Source organism: Lepeophtheirus salmonis, chromosome 9, assembly GCF_016086655.4.
Source record: "Lepeophtheirus salmonis chromosome 9, UVic_Lsal_1.4, whole genome shotgun sequence".
NCBI lineage: Eukaryota > Metazoa > Arthropoda > Copepoda > Siphonostomatoida > Caligidae > Lepeophtheirus > Lepeophtheirus salmonis.
The window spans coordinates 17,231,771-17,252,434 of NC_052139.2; the positions used below are offsets into that span (position 1 = coordinate 17,231,771).

Here is a 20,664-nt window from a genome sequence, read left to right on the forward strand (position 1 = left end):
GGGGGAGGGCTTGACATAGTAAATTTTGGGAAACCCTAGGTAAGAAATCTATTATATTATAAGGCCCAGACAAGCAAAGTAGAGGACATGGATCCATAATCTAGCCACACTTTCCTTCATGTATTTACAGCGTTTGGTGCCTAAAACCACTTTTCCAGATCCATGAGAAGCCCTTAGCTATCATCCTGGCAAGATAAAAAAATATTATTGGAAAATCTTGTAATTGCACACACAAAAAAAAAAAAACTCGCTCAGAAAATTGACTGCTTGATGAAGGCTAATTTATCTTTTAATGTATAAATTGTGTTTTGTTTATATATAGGATAAAAAGCAAAAGAACCGATATTGATAGGAAATATATTACGGTCTCCATTCGACTTTATCGGTTCCGGTTTTGAGAGCTTCCAGAACCACTTGAACCGCAATAACCGCTAGACCGATAGCCGCACAACCTTATATATATATCCACTAGGACTGGGACGGTAAGTTAAACCTACGGGTTGGTGCAAACGACAGTACACCCTTGACAGGACACGGCTTGGTGCATTATAATAGTAATAATAAAATAATTATGGAGCTAATGTAGTTTTTCAATTTATTTGATATTTTATTCTTAATTTATTTATTTTCTGAATAAATAAAATATTCTTAAATATACTTTATATATCTAAAAAATGAAGATTGATTAAAACATACACGGGTTATATAATGCTATTTTCATGAATTTCTAAATATATTTCAAGATTTTCCGGTAACAAACAATACTGATTAGCAGTCACAATATAGCCATCGATTTTGTAAAAATAATGATCCATGCAATACATAAAACAAGTAAATAATGATTAAAAAAATTACCAAAATTTTGTAATATGTATTATGTGATTATATATATATATATACGTACAGCACCGAGGGTAGAAACGTACCAACCCGTAATTGCTGTACCGAACCGAACCTTGGTAACCCCCATACCGTACCAGTTCTAATGCCCACAGTAATTCAAGCAAAATATATGTAATTTGTTATTGGAAGGTTATTTTTTTTCATTTTTGAACACATGAAGCAAAACTTTGGGAAAAAAAAATTTTTTTTTATTGCCTTATCTTTTCTATGAGAAAATGTAAATGACAAAAAAAATATAGTTCGAAGAAAATGGACATTGAAATAAGGTTTCAAAAATAAATGAAAAATGTTTTTTAACAGATTGAATTCAACTCTGGTACTTTGAGCTGTATCATTGTTATTTTATCCTGTCCTTTACCAAAGGCAAAAAGATATGCCATACTCGTTTCATACATTCAAATCGTATTTATTAATTTTCAAACTCGGTCCAGGATCGAATTTTTATCCAGTTTGGTATTAAGTGATTTTTAGAGATTGATTTGGAACGATAAACATTCATATCACTATCACCAACTCATTTAATATAATCGATCTAGACTAAATATTAGATGGAACTTTTTGTAACACAGATCCTTAACCAAATTTTTATTCGGGACGGATCAAGACCTGTTTTTTTCTTCGTGACAAGTTCAGATTGAACTTCTTTCAAGGCCTGAATTAGAGCTTTCCACTAAAAAATTTGACGGTCCTCAAATTGGTCTAACATTTTTTAGACTGAACGGCAATGATTTTAGTCTTTTATAGACAAAAACAATTATCTATTCGTGTTGATATTTTTTTCGATTCAACTCTAATAGAAATTCGATTAAAAATTAAACCAACTCAAGTTGACTTCATATTTTATTGTATTGGATTGATTTTTATCCTTAAATCTCATCAAATGTTTTGAATTTCGTGACACTGTAATCAAGTGACTTCCTAATAATCCCATTTATAAATCAGGTCTTTTTGATCTTTGATGAGGAAGACCAGACATTCAGAGTGCACAAGCTATCTATGCCGGCACTTTGGTGCCCTCTCTCGGAAAACGTAGGCACTTAAGCCGGATATTTTTTTTTGAAAAGTTTAGTTGGAAAAAAAAAAAATCAATTGACGTATTTGTTGTTCCAAATATTTGGAATAGGCAAGGAATCCTCACCGGGAGCAAAAATATAATAAATGCTCGAACCTTTGGAATCAATTGGACGTTTGTTTGCAAATTAGGAGGGGAGTTGATGTCTCTAAAGGTGATTTTTTTTTTTTAATGACAAATTGGATAGATATGTGGGCAATATAAGTCTCTTTAATAAAATAAAGGTTCTAAAAGATAGTGAACATTCTTTTGTATCTTTATTTATCAGGCAAATTTTCATATCGAGTGTTTAATTGACATAAATATGTACACAAAATATTAGGCTGTAAATATGAAATAACAAAATGGATTAGGAGATTATCCGTTTGCTGAAATTTAGTTCAAGATGGTTTTTAGTAGTAATTCGACAATTTGAGAGAATAAAGTATTAATTGTCAAATTACCAATTAATTGTAGGTATTTTCCTCTTCTCTTATTGAAGGAACTTTGAAAACAACCAGGGAAAATTGTATTAGATAAGCTACGAGTCAAACGCCTATATTGTTTCACAATTAAAATAACTATCTCATTAAATATGTGCATATCAATTTTACACTCCTTTACATATAATTTTATGAGATTTTGCTCTTGAAAAAATCCTTTTCGAATAGACACGTATAATTTCCATTACACAAATAACATAAATTATTTGACAAACATGCCATTATTTGTAAATCTCCATAGAATAACATAACAAAAATATTTTTTATATATATATGAAGTTCATGTATCAAATAAATCAAATTTAATCTTATTAAAAATATCTTTATCAGATTATCAATAACATAAGACGTATCTGCCCCTCACTTAATGAAGAAAAAGTTTACAATTTGTTTTAAAGAATACGTAAAATTGAGTTAAGTACTTTGTCACAAATTTTTTATTTTAAATATATGTTCAAATATATTGGTATTTTTAAAATTACTTGAAAATATCTGTAAATATACTTTTTTCTTATTGAGATAAATCTTACACTTTCATTATTTTTATTGACTATTTAGGATTAGAGCTTTAAAACAAAGTAGCGATACACGCCTGTTAGCATGAGAAAATTCATTTTTTTAGTGTCGCTTTTTATGATACTACTGATGCCGCCACATTTTGTCATTTTATTTTATGACGGATGCAACTTTTCCTTCATTTAAAACGGGCATATGGGGTTATCTATGTATTTTATGGTCAGTTGTCGATGTTTCTATTTTTTTCCTAACCAGTGTACTGAATCTTGATAGTTTCAATCAGAATCAGCTCCTCTTAAACTACGAACAATTCCATACAACTATTGAATAATAATTCCATACTTTAGAAGAATTGAACAACTTTCAACTGATATAGAACTTTTTTTTTCTTGTGTTTTTTTGAAAGAAAGGTTGCATGACACAATAAAATCAACTAGTTGATGACTTAATAAATGCTGTGTAGTTACGTTTAATGCACCCAACGAATAAAATAAAGTTCCCCCCACCACTACTACCTTGTACAAATATGAATCAATTGGTCTTCGTTACGTTACTATGTTTTAAAGCTTTACCTAGTATCAGATAGCCATGTGAGACACGTGTTGTTTACTTATATTAGTTTTTAATAAGGTGGCAGAGAGTGGCACCATCTTGTGGCCAAAATTTTACAACTTTCTCAATGATATTCATATTTAATAAAAAAATATATAGTTATACTCGTATGTGAGAGTGGTCTAAAGAGTTTCCGAGCCCAACAAGAAGAAAATATTTACTCGTAAATAAGAGCTATTCATATCTATGTAGCATCTGTTGACAGTTACTCACGCAAGTTTCAGCCATGTTGGACGCGCAGGTATTATGTAACAGTCGTTGGAGTGAGTTGACGTGAGTGGTTTTGTGATAATGCACAAAATCGTTCTTTTGGCACAGATTAAGCGCAATAAATCTGAGTGTTGGCGCGGATTCATTACTGTAGATTAAACGTGGATACATTATTATACGCCCGAAACAAAAATATGTACAGTTCAAACAGTAAAATGTGGAGGCAATACCATACCAATTACCTTCATGAAAATTATTTTGCAGTAAAAAAAACCCTCATTGTTTTTTTCTTTTGGTTGATACTTTTTTATTTCTCCAATCAAATCTCCAAATCTGTTCAGGATCTCTTTAAGAATCCCTATATTCGTTTCTGATCCATTAACTACATTTACTTATTCAGGGGTTTGAATTTATTTTAAAACCAACTTCTTTGTTTATTTAAGTTAAGCCAAAAATATGCTTAAATTTACGTTGACAGGACTTTTTATTGTAATAACGATATACCTGGCTCCGCTTTTACGTTCATTTAATCTCTTTATTTCATCCCAACTGAGTTTAAAATCATTAGATATTTTCATACATTCTCTAGGACTGGGAATAAATCCTCAAACTGTATTTCTCCAACGTTAGAAATAAATTTAAACTTAATCAATGAAACCAACAGCATCATACATATGGCAAAAGAAAGATAATTATCGCATGGTAAGCTTGTTAAATTGAATTCATAATGTTAACTCTATATGGACCAGTGTCCATTTAAAAGTGCGCAATAAAAATTAGTTTTTTTTCGATGAGGGTGTGTAACTAATTTTGAAATCAATCATACCCACGTTTAATGATATTCAAGAATGATTTAATAATATTAAAGAAGTACTTTGTATAAGGAAAGAATAATTACAAATAAACAACAATTTTCTTTTTCTGGCTTCTGTTGAATTTGGGAATTTGAAGTGTCTTTTGAATTCTTGTTCTAAGTGTCACTTCACACTATATTATTACACAAATTATATTTCTAGTTGTAGTATAGAATCCATTGAACAAGTTTGCAAAGGTAAATAAAAATTAAACTTTAAATATAAGTTATATGAACGATTTTGTTGGCGTCCTTTTAAAAGGCATATTCTCATATGAAGTATTTGCCTTATTTAGTTGTTTATAATCAAAATACTCCATACTAAATGTTCCTTCAACCAAGCAGTATGACTTACATACTTTTAAAAATCAAATTGCTAAAGGACTTATTATTGGAGGCAAAACTACATATAGAAGAGGTGGGGAAACAATCTTCAAGTTCTTTACAAAGTTGATTTTCGGCAAAGAAGAAGCGTCTCGGTGATAGGATGAAGTCTATACCTGACACCCCTATTCGGTTGGACCAAATCTCTCACTTCCTAGAAACCCCTTCATAATCAGCAGCGTTGTAAAATCCTGCAATGGTTTTAAAAACAAAGTACCATATGTTGTAGCTATACTTTTGGATGGAAAATTACTGCCTGCTTTGAATGACTGGAAGATGAAAGTCTACTGATTGTTTCTACATATGGAAAGCAATCCAAGACTGGGAACCAAAAGAAAATATATAATTCCTTTGTTGTGATACCACAACTTAAAATACTGGTCGTCTTAATGGTACCATTATGCTGCTGAAAAAGTTTGAAAGATAAATGCTGTCATTTACTTGTCATCATCATCTTCATGAATTGATTTTAAAAAGTGTTTTCGAAGTGAAAATCAAAAATGTAAGAACAAGTTCAAATATTCCTTTCTTTCAAAAATTTAAAGATTATTAGAAAAATATTGATTCCTTCAAAATCCTTACAATCATTAGTACAAAGGAGAGAATACTATTGTACAAAGTAACCTATCACTTTCGGAAATTGAAGATTTATTAGAATATTATCTCAGTGAACTATCAAAAGAAGTGGTGGGAGATGATTACATGGAGGTCATAGAACTATGTACTTTATTTTTAGGTAGAGACAATTATTAAAAAATTTAGACCTCCCGGTGCCACCCACCAAACTTGTTTGATGGTCAGAGCAGTTATACTCTCTGAAAATATCCCTATTAAGTTAACAGCTTAAAAAAAATAGGGGGATAAAATAGCGTAGGATAAAATAAGAGGGATATCCTCTTCTACAAGCGCATATCTCAATTCCTGGTCATAGTCGCTTCCTTCAGAACATTGAAAAGTAATAATAATTGTTCGAGATACATCGACTTTATTGGTAAAAATAACTTTAAATTTAAGAATTTATTCAATGAAGCCAACATCATCATACATATGGCAAGAGAAAGATAATTATCGCATGGTACATTTGTTAACTTAAATTCATAATCTAAAATTTGTTATCAAATATATTTCAATATCAATAAAGTATTTGTTTAAAGATATTTGAGTTTAATTAATTCATTACATAACAATTATACATACTATGGAAGTTTTGAAGTGCATTTAATCCTAAGAGTTGCTTGCTTGAAGCAATCCTTATACAAAGTCGGTGTTTGAATTCATTTACGTATCCTTATCACTTAAAAAGATCAGTAAATGTTAAGAAGGGAATGAAACTGAAGGAATGGTTTATTAATTATTCATTATTACTATATGTACATTACCAAAGTGATTTGTTCTTTAATGCCGGGGGTGACAAAGTTACACGATCTTTTGTTGCATTCAATTTCACACATTCACCAAGGAGTCGCTATATTGATGGCGAAGGCTTATGATAATTGATAGACATCCAAAAAAATGACAGTAAATATAAATTAGTTATTACAATACATACGGATTGAGTAAATTTGGTCTTGGATTAAATGATAGAATCAGTGACGTTAAAACATAATAAGCCGTTTGTTTCATTTTCCAAATATATTTGTGGGAAAAGTGATCTTCTTGAGAAAGGGAGACATAGTTTCATATGCTTCACTACGACGTGGAAGATCCTCAATGGGTTTGAATGACTGCAATAAAATGAAGAACTTGTTAAATTGTAGAATCAAGAATGTACATTATTAAGAAAGACTGGGAGAAGACTCGGGAATTCAAATCTTTGAAATGGAGGAGCATCGATAGACTTAAAAGATGAGCCTGGACCAGGAGATGAATGTCCTTCACTTTAATAGCGGAAATTAGGATTCCTAATGTCCCTAAATCCGGAGTAGACGAGGAGGATGGATGAAATGGATGACTGAATAGATGCAGACATCTACAGTTAACACAAACTATAGTAGAGACATTGAGGAAAGTCAAATTCTGTAATAAGTCCCTCTTTTTATATGTCCCTGACTATAAGAGTTTGGATTAGGATCTACTTTGAAGTAATTCCAGCTAATATTTTTACTAATATATATGGAATAGGATTTGTGTTGGCTTCCTTTCCAATTCTCTTAGAGCTGCTCACAGCTAATCTAATAAAACGTCATGACAGTTGAGCAGCTCTTCTCCAAAATATTATTCAAATAGTCAGGGTTACCAGGTTAATTTTTGGTTGCCATTTTATTTAGCAAACAGGTGGATAACATTTTGAATATCAATATCGTGTATATTGCAGGCTATTTTGCTCTCTTACTAATACGTATTTGTTTTCTTTCCTCCGATGACACAACATTTTCAAATTATCATTCCTCACATTTGAATCTCCATAATTAGTGGGCTCCGAGTGGTATTCCTTAAATTTTGGGATGGCATTCCCTAGGAACCAAATCCCTTAGTTTCTTTGAAAACTTTTGTCTCAAATTATCTATTAAAATATCCTAAAAAATAAGTTTTATCCCGAGCATACGTCTTCTTTCTTTTGCTTCGAAGTCAAAAAATATATTTTGCGGAGAAAAACAATCATTGTTACTGCATAAAGTTTGATTCTTCTTGGATGTATATGACTGAAATAGACTTCTTGATGTTGTGGGCAGTCCGGATGGAGAACCAACGGTATCTGCACCCTTCTCGGCAGTGTTTTGGAGGAGATTGCACATTTTGTTTTTGCTCCGATATTTTGCACTTAAAAGAAATTTTATAAAAACAAGATATATATATTTTAGTGCCATCTATCATTTGATAGCGTAAAGAAACATCGTTATTAAAAATAACAGTGTAAAATTCTAATTAAAAATAACAGTGTAAAATCGTAATTAAATATTATTGTTATTTTTCTGTAGTGGCTATTTTGTACATCAAATACTCTATACTACTACGTTCTTGGAGTGAGTGTAAAAATAATTTTCGTTATTTTCATGTATTTATGCGTGTATATATTTCGTTCAATATGTAGTAATTACATAACCTATCCCTTACGATTGAAATAATTGTGGAGAATCATCAATTTCAGAGTATGATTATAATAATTATGTAATTAGGGTATTATTCAATCATTGAATGATTATGGTGTGTCATAAATAATATAAACACAATGTTTACATATTGTAAACAAAATTTTTTACATCATAATTTGTAAAAGCCTTCTGTGCCCAAGAAAAAAAGTAATTGTTCGTATTTCTGTCTTTTTTTCTTTCTACCTTCATCCATGTCTTAAGCATGATTACTCATACGCAGGTTTGAGACATGTGTCAAAGGTTATTTGTTTATATGTATTTACCTCTGTATAAACAGAGCATCCTGTAGCTTGCCTTATACAATAATATCTAACAATGAGTAATACAAGTTTGCATATATTACTTAATTACATAGGGATAAGACAAATATTTATTGTACATGTAGCACGTTCTAACCTCTCTATTATCACACAGTATTTCGTACGATGCCAAACAGAGAAAAGGCCTCATATCAGCTGGTAATTAGGAAATTCTTCCAAATAAGTGTTGTGTCCGTTCTTATTTACGACTAACAACTACAGTTCCTTTCAGTTCAGTCTCAGTCCGGTCCAGTTTAGTCCTGTTTATCATTCCTAAAAACTTATGAAGTTCGGTCCTGTATGACGTCACTCAACTTTATTTTTTCTTTGTTTCATTCGTTCTAGTACTGATAGTCCTAAGTAAGGAATGAGAGTATTAAAGACCGATCTCAAAGACTGTTAGGACTACTCCTGAGACTAGAATGGACCCAATAAATCAAGACCGACTATAGAACTTTTATACAATATTAGGTGGGGATTACACTCAGCTGTACCAGAGATAATTCTAATTCGACCATTCAACGTTCAGACCACTGTTTAAGAGAAAATAGAGAGAAATATCAACAGTTGATGACTAAACGCACTGTATATTGTTGTGTTAGGGAACTAACGTCGTAGTATTTGTCATTTAGAATTAGAGATTTTGTGAAAGTTGTGTAACTTGTACAAGCAAAAATAAAAGAATATATTGTCTCACGCAACTTTTCATATGAAAATAAACAGGAAATGCCAAAATCTGTTTTTAATTTTCCCTAGATATGGAATTATGATTAAACTACCCAAATACTGATATTACCCAAGATTCCCCTGAGTTATTAGGCGACAACAAACAGACACACTTTGCTTCAATAATGTAATTGATAACTCCCCCGAAAATTCCTCAGTATCAATATCCCTTTTTCTTGTACACACTCACACGTAACTACTCAATACTTATATCAATTCACATGTCTTCTGTCCGGAACAATGACAGAATAATAATAAGAGTTTGAGATTTTTCTTAACAAACGGATAGTTGATGAGAGCTTTAGTGATCCCATCATATTAAATTATCCTCAGTGAGGACTAATGAGTACTTTAGTCTCTCAAGCCCTCACTAGTACATGGCATTGTCCGAATGAATTATGTGTCTTGTATCATGTTCGTTCATCGAGAAGAAATATACTACATGTATATGGACTTCAAAGACAATTCTTAGGTTTGATGGAGTAATTGTAATACTATAGTGTTTACTTATACTTAATCAGTCTAACTTCACCTAACCAATTAAAGGAACAATTAAAATGTACAAATATTAGTAGCTTGAGAATTTTTAAATATGATTAGATGTGTCAGGGAGTACTTTAGTGTGTTGTTTAACCTCATCTATATTCATATTCATTTTTTCATAAAAAGTACTTCCTATTTTTATAAGCCCATTATAGGCAATAGGTTAAGTAATTTACCACTACATACAAGTATTAATTTTTCAATCTACATGCAATATTTATTGATTAATTTTGTGTATCTGTCGTCTGGAATACTTTACTTAACATTATATGAAAAGAAAAAGTATTAATTTTTTACTGGGGCACACCATAGCTCGACTCGAATGTGTTGTTCAAATGAAAGTTATAGCTAGTTAAGGATAAATTCTACATATTAGACTTCAATTGAATTTTTTTTTGTGATCGTTGATGTTGCTCAGAATCAATTTATAATCATTGTCATTCATTTTTTTACAGTTTTATTTCAGTTTGAAATTAGGTGGTTAAAAAATTAACGTCTCACCACTAGGGTAAACATTATGATTCACAAGAATATATTGTTTTCAAAGGAAAATCTTACTTTTTAACAATTTTTTATAGACAGTTTCAAATATGTTCTATTTTCTAAGTTAATAAAGTAGAATAAAGTTGAAAAAAAGTAAATAAATCTGATATGTACTGATAGCATTTCTGAATATAACAAGACATGGGAAGAGTCTATCTCTTGGATGCAATATCAGCTGTTTATGGAGGGAGAATTAGACGAAGGAAATAGTCATGACCTATGTTTAATGTGTCAGTAGTTCTTCTGCTGTTCAAGCCTGACAATCCATGAAAGCTATGTATGTTTTGTCCTATATAACTTGTTACGTCCATCTCTCAGTTAAAACGTTGCAAGGATCCGATGTCTAAGGCAAATGCGACATTTGAGTATTTCACATACATTATTGGGTTTTACAATTATCTAAATTAATAGCAATTCAACTATATTTTTTTTAACATGCTATTTTATTAATGTAAATACAAATGAATCTATTTATTTATGTTTCATTTAAGAATCCAATAATTAAATATAAAATATCTCTCAAATTCGTATATTAATTCTTACACCTAAACGCTACTGATACTGATGATAGATTAACCAGACCCTATATAGATTCCAGGGGTCCTTTAAGATTTAAACAAATGTAACTCTCATTAGATTAAAAAATATGTGAGCTTCTATCCCCGAAACCTTTGTAACCCTAAATAATTATCCCCTTTAATGGGTTAAGTCAATTATAATTATTGAAAAGTTCAATTACTTATGTGATTAGAAAGTTGGGGGGGAGTCTATAAGTTGGTAACCTGCTGGATATTACTGTTTTTATTTATTAAGTATTCCTATTTTGATTATTGAGTATTAATTATCTCTGTCAACAAATAAAATGTCGTCTATCAAAGTGATTGTCAACTTATCATGTCATTTTTGATTGATACTCATGTGGATTTCAAATCTATAATTATTGAATCATATCAAGTTGGTTCATAAGTCAAACTGCTTGCGAACGTACATAATAAATACTATTCACTTGTTACCATATTTATGTATGAATAATAATAATTACACCTCCAGCGGGGTTTTTATGTGGGTTAGGGGAAAGGGAGGGGTTAATTTATATCAAAAATCATATTCAATCATCAGTCGTTAAGAGTAGTGTCGGTCCATTATTGGTCTGAGTCGATCACTTGATCAACTCACTCGGTTGGTCTAAGAAAAATGAACCGATAATAAAAGCCCAGTCACGTGATTCGGCCCTACATTGGGTTGCAAACTGAAGACGTAGACCACAAAAAAAGCTTTTAAAATTATATAACTGATCTGCGGAGACATAGGAATTTCCTATTTGGAAATAGTAACTTAATGAATTATCATAATTCATATATATACTATGTAAAAAAAAGTGTGTGACGTCTCATATTTTCTTTTTCTAATCTTTGTCGATCCAGACCACGGTCCATCGACTGACTCAGTTTAAACCGATGGATACTCGGGTCTGGTTCATTCAGTCCAGACCAATCCAATACAAGTTAAGAGGCCATCAATCTTTTTGGATACTTGCTCTTCTTAATATAATAAAATTCAATTAAACTTATTTTTTATTGGCCTTTCTTAACTTCACATTGCGAGTGGAGGAAGTAAGCTCCATAATTAATTTTTTAGTTAGATTAGTTAATTTTTTTTGATTTTTTTTCTTGGGCCTTCCATTCGGGGATTTGGATCTGGAGAGCGAGAACCTTTTTAATAACGACTCTATAACAAAGTTATACAAGGTTAACCGTAGTATTTGGAGTTCACAACTTGATACGTCCTGTGTTGTAAGATAAAACTATTATTTAACGTGTTATCATTTGAAGGCGAAAATTCTCATCAATGGGATTCTGCACACGAAGCCCTCTCTTCTTACGTAATTGAAATCCAATCTAATCTGAGAGAAATAAATATGGTTGGCTTCAAGTAAAATTCTCCAATTCTAATAGCAAAATTAAAATTTAACAAGACTCATATTCAAAAGTATAATTGTCACCTTTGAAAACTAAAAAATGTACATAATATAATACTTTTTTTAAAGGGCTGAAGTCTTTTTTGTTTCCAATACGAGTAACCACAAATTTTTACTCGTCCCAATGACGTCATCAGAAATAGAAAGAAAGATATTTATTTAATAGATCCCTTGCCTAGAATACCTATTTCATACATGATCATTTCATAGTACAGTGGTTTGCGTATAGTGTTTTGTGCCATATTTTATAAAAATTAATCAATGTAAACATAAATTTATCTTATAGTATGTAATTATTACATTTTTTCTTGAAATTTGGTTCATCTAAGTAAAAAATGAATCCATCCAATAATATCTAAACAAGACAAATCTCACAAAACCTCACACAACAAACTACTTCGTTGGGTGTAGGAGGAAGAAATAAAATGATTTGCCACTTTTTTGTGAAAACAGTTCCTGTAATAAACTTTAAGTCATCAAATTAATTACTTATAAGACAATCAGGATGATTTGAATGGATCTTTTTCACGGAACATCCGAATATATGGATCTGAGTCAACTTATAGTTCCATTCAACTCCTATTTGTTTATGACATTGGGATATACATAATCTTCAGATATCTCATCTTTTTAGAAAAGGTTCTTACGCCTTACTCGATGGATGTTATCTCATTAATAATTGTGTATATGTCCCTCTAAATCTTGTATGGAATCGTTGTGTACTTTTAAATAACTGAGGACATGTTTAATCAAGAGGAGTAATACTGGAATGAAATGTACAGAGAGTAACAAAGAGACGTATCATCTTTCATCTGCATCTCTTCCATTGAAACTCCTTCCAAAGTCTACTCTATTATGTCTCTTAATATTCTTAGACAACTCTTTAATTGATTTGAGTCCTTAAATGGCATTGATGTCCAGAACAAACAATTCCTATCTATGACACTGAGTCCATTTATAAGGCTAAATTATTTCTGTAATTTTAGACACTTCATCCTCGCTTCCAATTCCATTATTACTCGTGTGTCTTTTCTGTCGTTGAAAAGAAAAGTAGAAGACGATCCTGGACCATGAATTTCATGTGGTGCTCTTTTCTTGATATATTTATCTGCAAAGCAGCAAAACATATTCAACTCTCCTATTACCAACAATCTATATATATGCATAAATAGTTTTTAGTTGATAAATATGTTAATAACTTATCAGTGATCTTATAACTTCACTAGTTATTTTGGAAAATATGAATTTCATTTAACATATTTTAAAAGTTAGTGAGTCGGAAGTCATTTTCTGAATAATTAAATCACTTGTCATATATATTTAGGATCTCCACATCAATATTCAATAAGTCAATTACGGATTATACTAAATGCTTACGATGTAACAAAACTGTATATAAGATTATTTCAGTATTCATTTCACTAAATAATAGATTATGTTCCTTGACAATAATAAAGCATATTAATATGATATTAACAACTAAAATTATTTTCTTATTTATCAATTGATAAAAAAGGCATAATGCAAATATGCATTTATTTGAATGCTCCATTGATTTACGTTTGTATTTTTATTTTTTCTTAATTGTTTAGCCTTATCTGATTATTGATTAATTTACTACAATTTACACATATTCCAATTATATATGATAGTGCTTACTTTTCTTAGCGTTAACGTTTTGTTATTCAATATTTTCTTAAATTATATCTTCAACCAAAAAAAAAAAATAGAAAATAATATACTCACTAAATATAAATTTTAAAACTAATAGTGGAAGACTTATACTTGCCTTCACCTTGACTGTGATGAAGAGCATAAATTTCATCGTTGTATATTTCTTTCAAATTTATAAATGCATAAAAAAACAACTAGTTCATGAAGGAAAGGATAATATTCAAAAAGATATAAAGATAATTTATATTAAAACTATAGAGAAAAAAAGGATTCCAAAATTGAAGAGTGGGGATTATTATTATATTTATTTGATTAGTAATTTTGTTAATGTTTTTTACCTTTATAAAAATGTCGTAGCCAAAGTCAGTGAATGGATTTTTCATGACCAATCTCCATCCCAATTTATCAATCCCCCTGTTTGATCTTTTTAGCTTTCAGAGTCTTTTGAAAACTAAAAGAATTAGGAAATCGCCTCTTTTTTATTTTTTTAAGCAATATTTTTATGTTGACACATTAAAAATATAAATATACTTATTTTGGTATTTCATGACCTTGAATTCGACCTCAAGAGGTGTTTTTTCTTGTTTGTCTCTTCCCCCATTATAGAAACAATGATGAGGCGCGTTGCATGAGACAAATGTGATAGATTCTGACAGGGGTATCACATTTTGTAGGTAGATCCTTTACATAGATATGTTTACAGTCTCATTTTTATGGAAGCATGATTCTTGATGTTTAATCAACATAGGTATGCGTTAGGGTTTTTTTTTATTTTTTAAAAATTTTTCGAATTTCGATTATAGTTAGTGTGGAGAAGTTGTAATAATATATGAACATTGAATAATTTTGATAGACATTTTTTTAACGTATAAAAAGTGTATGAAAAAGTTAATTTTCTAAAAATTAATGTAAAAAAAAAAAAAAATATTAGGAAAATTGGATGATCCACGTACCACATGCATACATTTTGAGAAAGGAAAGATCTAAATTAGATTATGTTATTCTCTCTTTCTGTTCAATAGAGTACCGTTAGAAGAAAACTTTAATTATATTTTTTATAGGTTATAGTAATGTCTATTACAATGAATGAATGCAAAATAATAATTAATCTTAATTGACGAAATAAATAACTTTTGTCTCCTTTCAAAACCTTGAACGATATGTGTTACCTAAAGATAATATAGGTTATTTTCTTATCACATGACAACTTTTCCGAACTAACCGTAATCGAAGTTCGAAATAAGTTAGAAAACAAACCACCCTAATATGCATGACAACGAGCATCGTTATAAGTATATATGAAGTAGACATTAAAATGTCCCATTTTGGGGTTATTGTTTTTTTTTCTTTATACATAAAAAACGGCCAATGCCGAAGTTGCAGTTTCCAAAGTTTTATTAAACCTAACATACAATAAATTTAACACTTATTAGATTGATAGTTGCTAAATAATAAGGAGTAAAATCATTTTTATTAATAAAACAAAATTATACCCCTGGGTATCTATATAAATAAAGCAATTTATGAATGTCTGAATATATGATAACACGTCACGGGGTAAACTGAATATAGTGATCCACGATGTATATCAGAATCATATTTTGAACAAAAAAATAACATTAGGGTCGTATAAATTGAAATATGACAGATATATACATAAGGTATGGAATATGTATACAGGGTGCACTATATGTTGTGCTCCCTGATTTATATAATATATATAAATATTTTTGATATCAGAAATAACAATGTGATCCTATTAATTAAATATTGCAGGCGTGTGCTTATACTACTAGAGCACTATTTCTGTTTTCTTTTTGTCTCCTATGCATATCATAATTCATACGGATTTTCAGTATTTGTTAAGAATTGAAGTAAATATAAACACTGGTATGTGAAAATGAATTTGGTTGAATTTTGGTTTAGTGAACATTCTCAACACTAATTACTCATCAGTCATCCCAACATATTAAACTTTTTTTCGCAAACTCTTATCCTTTTATTCTCGAGGACAGAATACATATGAATATCTATAACTATTGAGGGGTAGGCTTCCAGTGATTGTCATCCAAACACCGAGGCCCTTAAAGCCACTTCGCCCAGCTTTGGGACCCCATGACAGAGGTCTACATCCACAGATTGGAAACCATCATTGCTGCTAAGGACTGCTAAATTAATGATAAAGATAGCTCAGACACACATTTATATATACCGGGCCGTGCAAAATTATTTACCCATTTTTGTTCCGAACACATCGCTGACAATAATGACATTTCGAATGACTTGAGAAACAATTTATTCATACATTTTTATAATAATAAAATAGTTTGTGATAAAATTTAATCCATGTAGCCACCATTTGACTCAATGACACTGGTCAGGCGACGTCTGAAGCTGCCACAGACTTGCTGGATGTAATCAGCGTCCATGGAGGCCCAGGCCTTGCTGACAGCAGCCTTTAAGGCATTTATGTTCTTGTGTCGTTTTTTGCAGGCCTTGGTCTCCACGTGCGCCTAGATAGAGAAGTCTAGTAGGTTCAGATCTGGGCTCTGAGGGGGCCAGTAGTCCTTGGGCCAAAAGTTCATGTTGGCCTTGAGCCACTCCTGAGCTTCCTTGGGGGGGGGGTCCATCTTGTTGAAAACCCCAAGGAGAGTTGCCAACTATGGATTGGATCCACGGAAGGACATTGGACCCCAGAATCTTCACATAATCCTCCGCTGTTAATCTGTAGCCAGTGGGGAACCATACCGGCTTCATGGCCTTCCCGTTGGAGCCCACAAGACCCAATATCATCACCGAAGCAGGGTGCTTTGTTGTTGCCACATAGTGGTGCTTATCTTGCACATCTCCGAAGCTCACAACACGGTCATTTTGCCTGTTGAAAACAGGATCGACCGTAAAAGTTTTCTCATCTGAAAAAAGGATGATGCGTCCAGATGATCTCTTGATATCATTCAAGATTTTCTGGGATGCTCAAGTCTGACTTCTCACTGACGTTCAGTTAGCAGAGGGCGTTCAGTACGCATTAGGGACTTTCCTCCAGCCCTTTTCAATGCCCTTGAAACAGTTGATCTCGACGTTCCCATCTTTCTGGGCATGTCGGCAATGTACCTGTTGGGAGTCCTCTTGAACACTGCCTTTACTTGCCTTGTTGAGACAGTGGGCTTCCTGCCAGCCCCAGGGGAATGCTTGAGATCACCCCCAGCTTCCAAGCGCTTGGAAACGTTGTAAATTGTCTTCTATGAGGCCCCAACCTGTTCCTTAATGTTGTTATGAGGCACTCCTGCTCGGAGGAGGGCTGCAATTTCGATCCTCTGTGTTTCCTGATTGGACATGGTCTCACGTGTGGAAGTTGTTACGCTCTCACAGGAAGGATTTTTGTTTATTTTAATAGTAAAAATACGAAACAATCAGATTGGTTGCCATAAAACCTCTTAAAAAGTATATTTACATCATCTGTAAATAATTTTGCACGGCCCGATAATTGATTTCATTGAAATTCTATTGTTATTTAATAAATTATATCTTGTTGAAGTTTAAAATTCAAAGTATTCAGATTTTAATGGACCACTAGGTAGTATATCCAAGCCACCTTCCTAGAATGTTCTTCTTGCTATCATGAATAATGAGGTTATTAATCTTAAAGAGTGGTTTACTATGAAAAGTAATGAGAATAACTAACTATATGGGGTCAGGCTCTTATCACACCAGGAGTTTTTATAACTAAGTGAATAAATAATATTATAAATGTATTCTATACTATTCTGAAGCTTACACAAACTTCAAAAATGTTTACAATTACACATGGCAAAGGTCAAATCCTTGTTCATATAATACGTAACCTTTGTTTAATATTCTTATTAACTACCATATACTCTGGTAAAATTTAAACTTAATAATGGTAAGTATATAACTTTGTCAGCATGCCATATTTTATTAAACCTATAAAATGATACTTTTTGAGTTATGTAAATCTATTTGTTCCAAAGTTACGGTCGATTAGAAGTTCGTAACGTTTTGTATGACCTTGACCAAACAAAATATCCAAAAAAATCTCCCAAAATTTAATAGCTTCTTACTGTTACAGGGATGTGCAAGCTATCTATGTCGCCACTTTGGCACGCTCTCTTGGGTACTTAGGCAACTGATTCCTTTTCTTAGATAACTTTTTCTAACTTGCAAAAATTGGAAAAAAATGGAATCAATTAACAAATTCGTAGTCCAAATATTTAGAAATGACCCTCCATGGAATCAATTGACAAATTCGTAGTCCAAATATTTGGAAATGACCCTCCATGGAATCTACCCTGAGAGCGACAACTTAATCATTGTTATATCTCTCGGACTTAGTAAGATGTTCAATTGTAAGATTGGGAGGGAATTTGAGTCCTGTAAAGGAGATTTGGAGGCAACAAGAATGCAGGCTGAGGTCAAGGTCGAATTGAATATGTCGGACGACTTTATCTTGCAGACTTTTGGCCTCCAAAAATGCCATATCTGAATCTGATGCATTAAATTTTTGTGTGTGTGCAACAAGCTTATCAGTTGGATCAAAAAGGATTTCCAGGATTTGCCAAGGGAGCAAGTGGTGAAGGCTTGTTCACGCTTTTGCCTCTCACCGAGCCTGTAATTGATCCTGAAGGGGATTTTATGCAATAAAATAAATCAGAATCCATCAAGCATTCTGAATTCTTTTTTTCTTTCTTTTTTACTACGGTCTCATTATATACCCCTACAAATTTTATAGGAATCTGAGAGTAAATGTATAGAGTTTAGCTGTCATGCCACTTTATTAGATCCGCTGTGAAAAGCTATCACAAGAAGAAAATAAGTCAACTCAATTATATCTACAAAGAGCTTATGCAGTAATTACTTCGATGTCGATTCTCAACTCCACTCTGAGTTGGGAGAGGACTAACAGTTATAACTCCACAACAAATTGTCCTTCTTACTGTGTGTCTTTCATTAGAAAACTTGTGATTATTTTATACTTAGGTGTTTGCATTTCAAGAATGATAAAATAATAATAACAGCTTTTGAAAATAAATAATTACCACGTCACTTTTCATTTTCCTTTTTGAGCATATCAAGAAGTCATATCTTATACAACTCTATCAATCAGAAGTTATTCTGTAATTCCAACAAGGACTTACACATACAACTCCCGAACAAGCCTTAATTGTGAATCTCCCTTTTCATAAGCACTATCACTGCTCATAACTAGTGCTGTGTAGGTTCTTATTTAGGACCAAGGAACGCAGTTCCAGTCCTTCTTATCCCATCCAGTACAGACTCACTTGTTGGTCCTTAAAGGACGGCTACCACATATATCGTGAGTGTACAAGTCTAAGTGTATATATCTACACATATAAACATATATAAAAATGATATCGGGAGAAGAGTTACTCACACAAAATAACTTCCTTCAATCATTTACATATATATATATATATGAGGAAGATCTGAAAAGTTTCTGACCTCAACGTGAAAATGGCAAAACTCGTAAATAAAAGCTAGCTATTTCTATATAGCATCTGTTGACAGTAAATCGCCAATAATAGTAAATCGACGCACAGTTGTTATGTAACAGTCGTTTGAGATAGTTGATACGAGATTTTTTATGAAAATGTACAAAATAAAAGTATTGAGCTGTCACTAAATATATATATTTTTTTTGAAAGTGTAACCTTTAAATATATTCCAACAATAACATATATATAAATGTTGGTTGTCTTAAAATTTGACGCCTCCAAGTCAGTCCAACTCGGAGTAATTGAGCCAAGAAACAGAAACTGTCTCGTCAACAATTATTTTGCAGAAAAAACACTGAGTAATATTTGAACGACTTACAAAGATGGAAGCATCACTGGGAGAAGTGTCTAGGAGACTATGTTGAAAAATAATAATTCAAAAAAAATATATTGTATCTTTGTGAGATCGGAAAATTTTCAATCAACCTTTTCTCCACCTATATATACACTTAGACATTTAAACGTGCAATGGATGTAGTAACCCGCCTCTAATAAGGTAAAAACGATCCTCGTGACGTCATTGATGGTGATTTCCTTTTTTATTATTCTGTCATATCATTGAATAAATTATATGACTAAGTAACAATATAATAAGTTTGTATTGTATTATAATAAAAAATATTTTTGCAACATTTATGCAGTTTTCTGAATACATATCACATATATATATTCTAGCTTAATAAACTATTAATATTTTAAGATAAAATTCCAGAACTAATAGTTAAAAACCTGTCTCAAGGACCAATATGACCAGCCCTAAGACGTAACTGGACCAAATAAATAAGGGACAGCATAGCACAAGTAATAACTTTATACTCTCTTCAAGAATATAAGTATAATGATAACGACTATTAAAAATAAAATAAAAACTTGTCAAATTATTATTAGAAAAAAAATATCTCACACGTTCAGATCATATTTTTTACAATTCTACCCATTTATGTAATATACTACTTTCATTAGCAAATCAATCTTTATTTTTATAGTATAATTCAAATTGATATTAAATGTTAGGGAAGGAAGACCATTAGGAAAATAATGTAATAATGAGCATTAATTGTTCTTACTATAATTTATATAAAAAAAACTTTTTTCCTTAGAATGAAATGCGTAAGGAAAAAAAGTTCATTGTGTTGGTTAATATGATATTAATTAGTTTTATTTGAGCAATTATCATATATATTTTTATTATGAGGTTCTCATTCTATATACACAAATTACGTAAGAAATAAAGGAAGAAAGAATG

The 20,664-nt window shown here is 31.4% G+C and overlaps 1 protein-coding gene across 2 annotated transcripts in view; it reads left to right on the top strand.

Moving 5' to 3' along the window:
- The first annotated feature begins 1,304 nt into the window (after window positions 1-1,304).
- The window catches only part of Polr2I (RNA polymerase II subunit RpII15), a 566,921-nt gene continuing 547,561 nt past the window's right edge, over window positions 1,305-20,664 (top strand). For both annotated transcript variants that reach the window (XM_071890994.1, XM_040719586.2), the window contains exon 1: window positions 1,305-1,317. The gene's annotated coding sequence lies outside the window, so the exon portion shown is untranslated. The remainder of the gene's footprint in view (window positions 1,318-20,664) is intronic.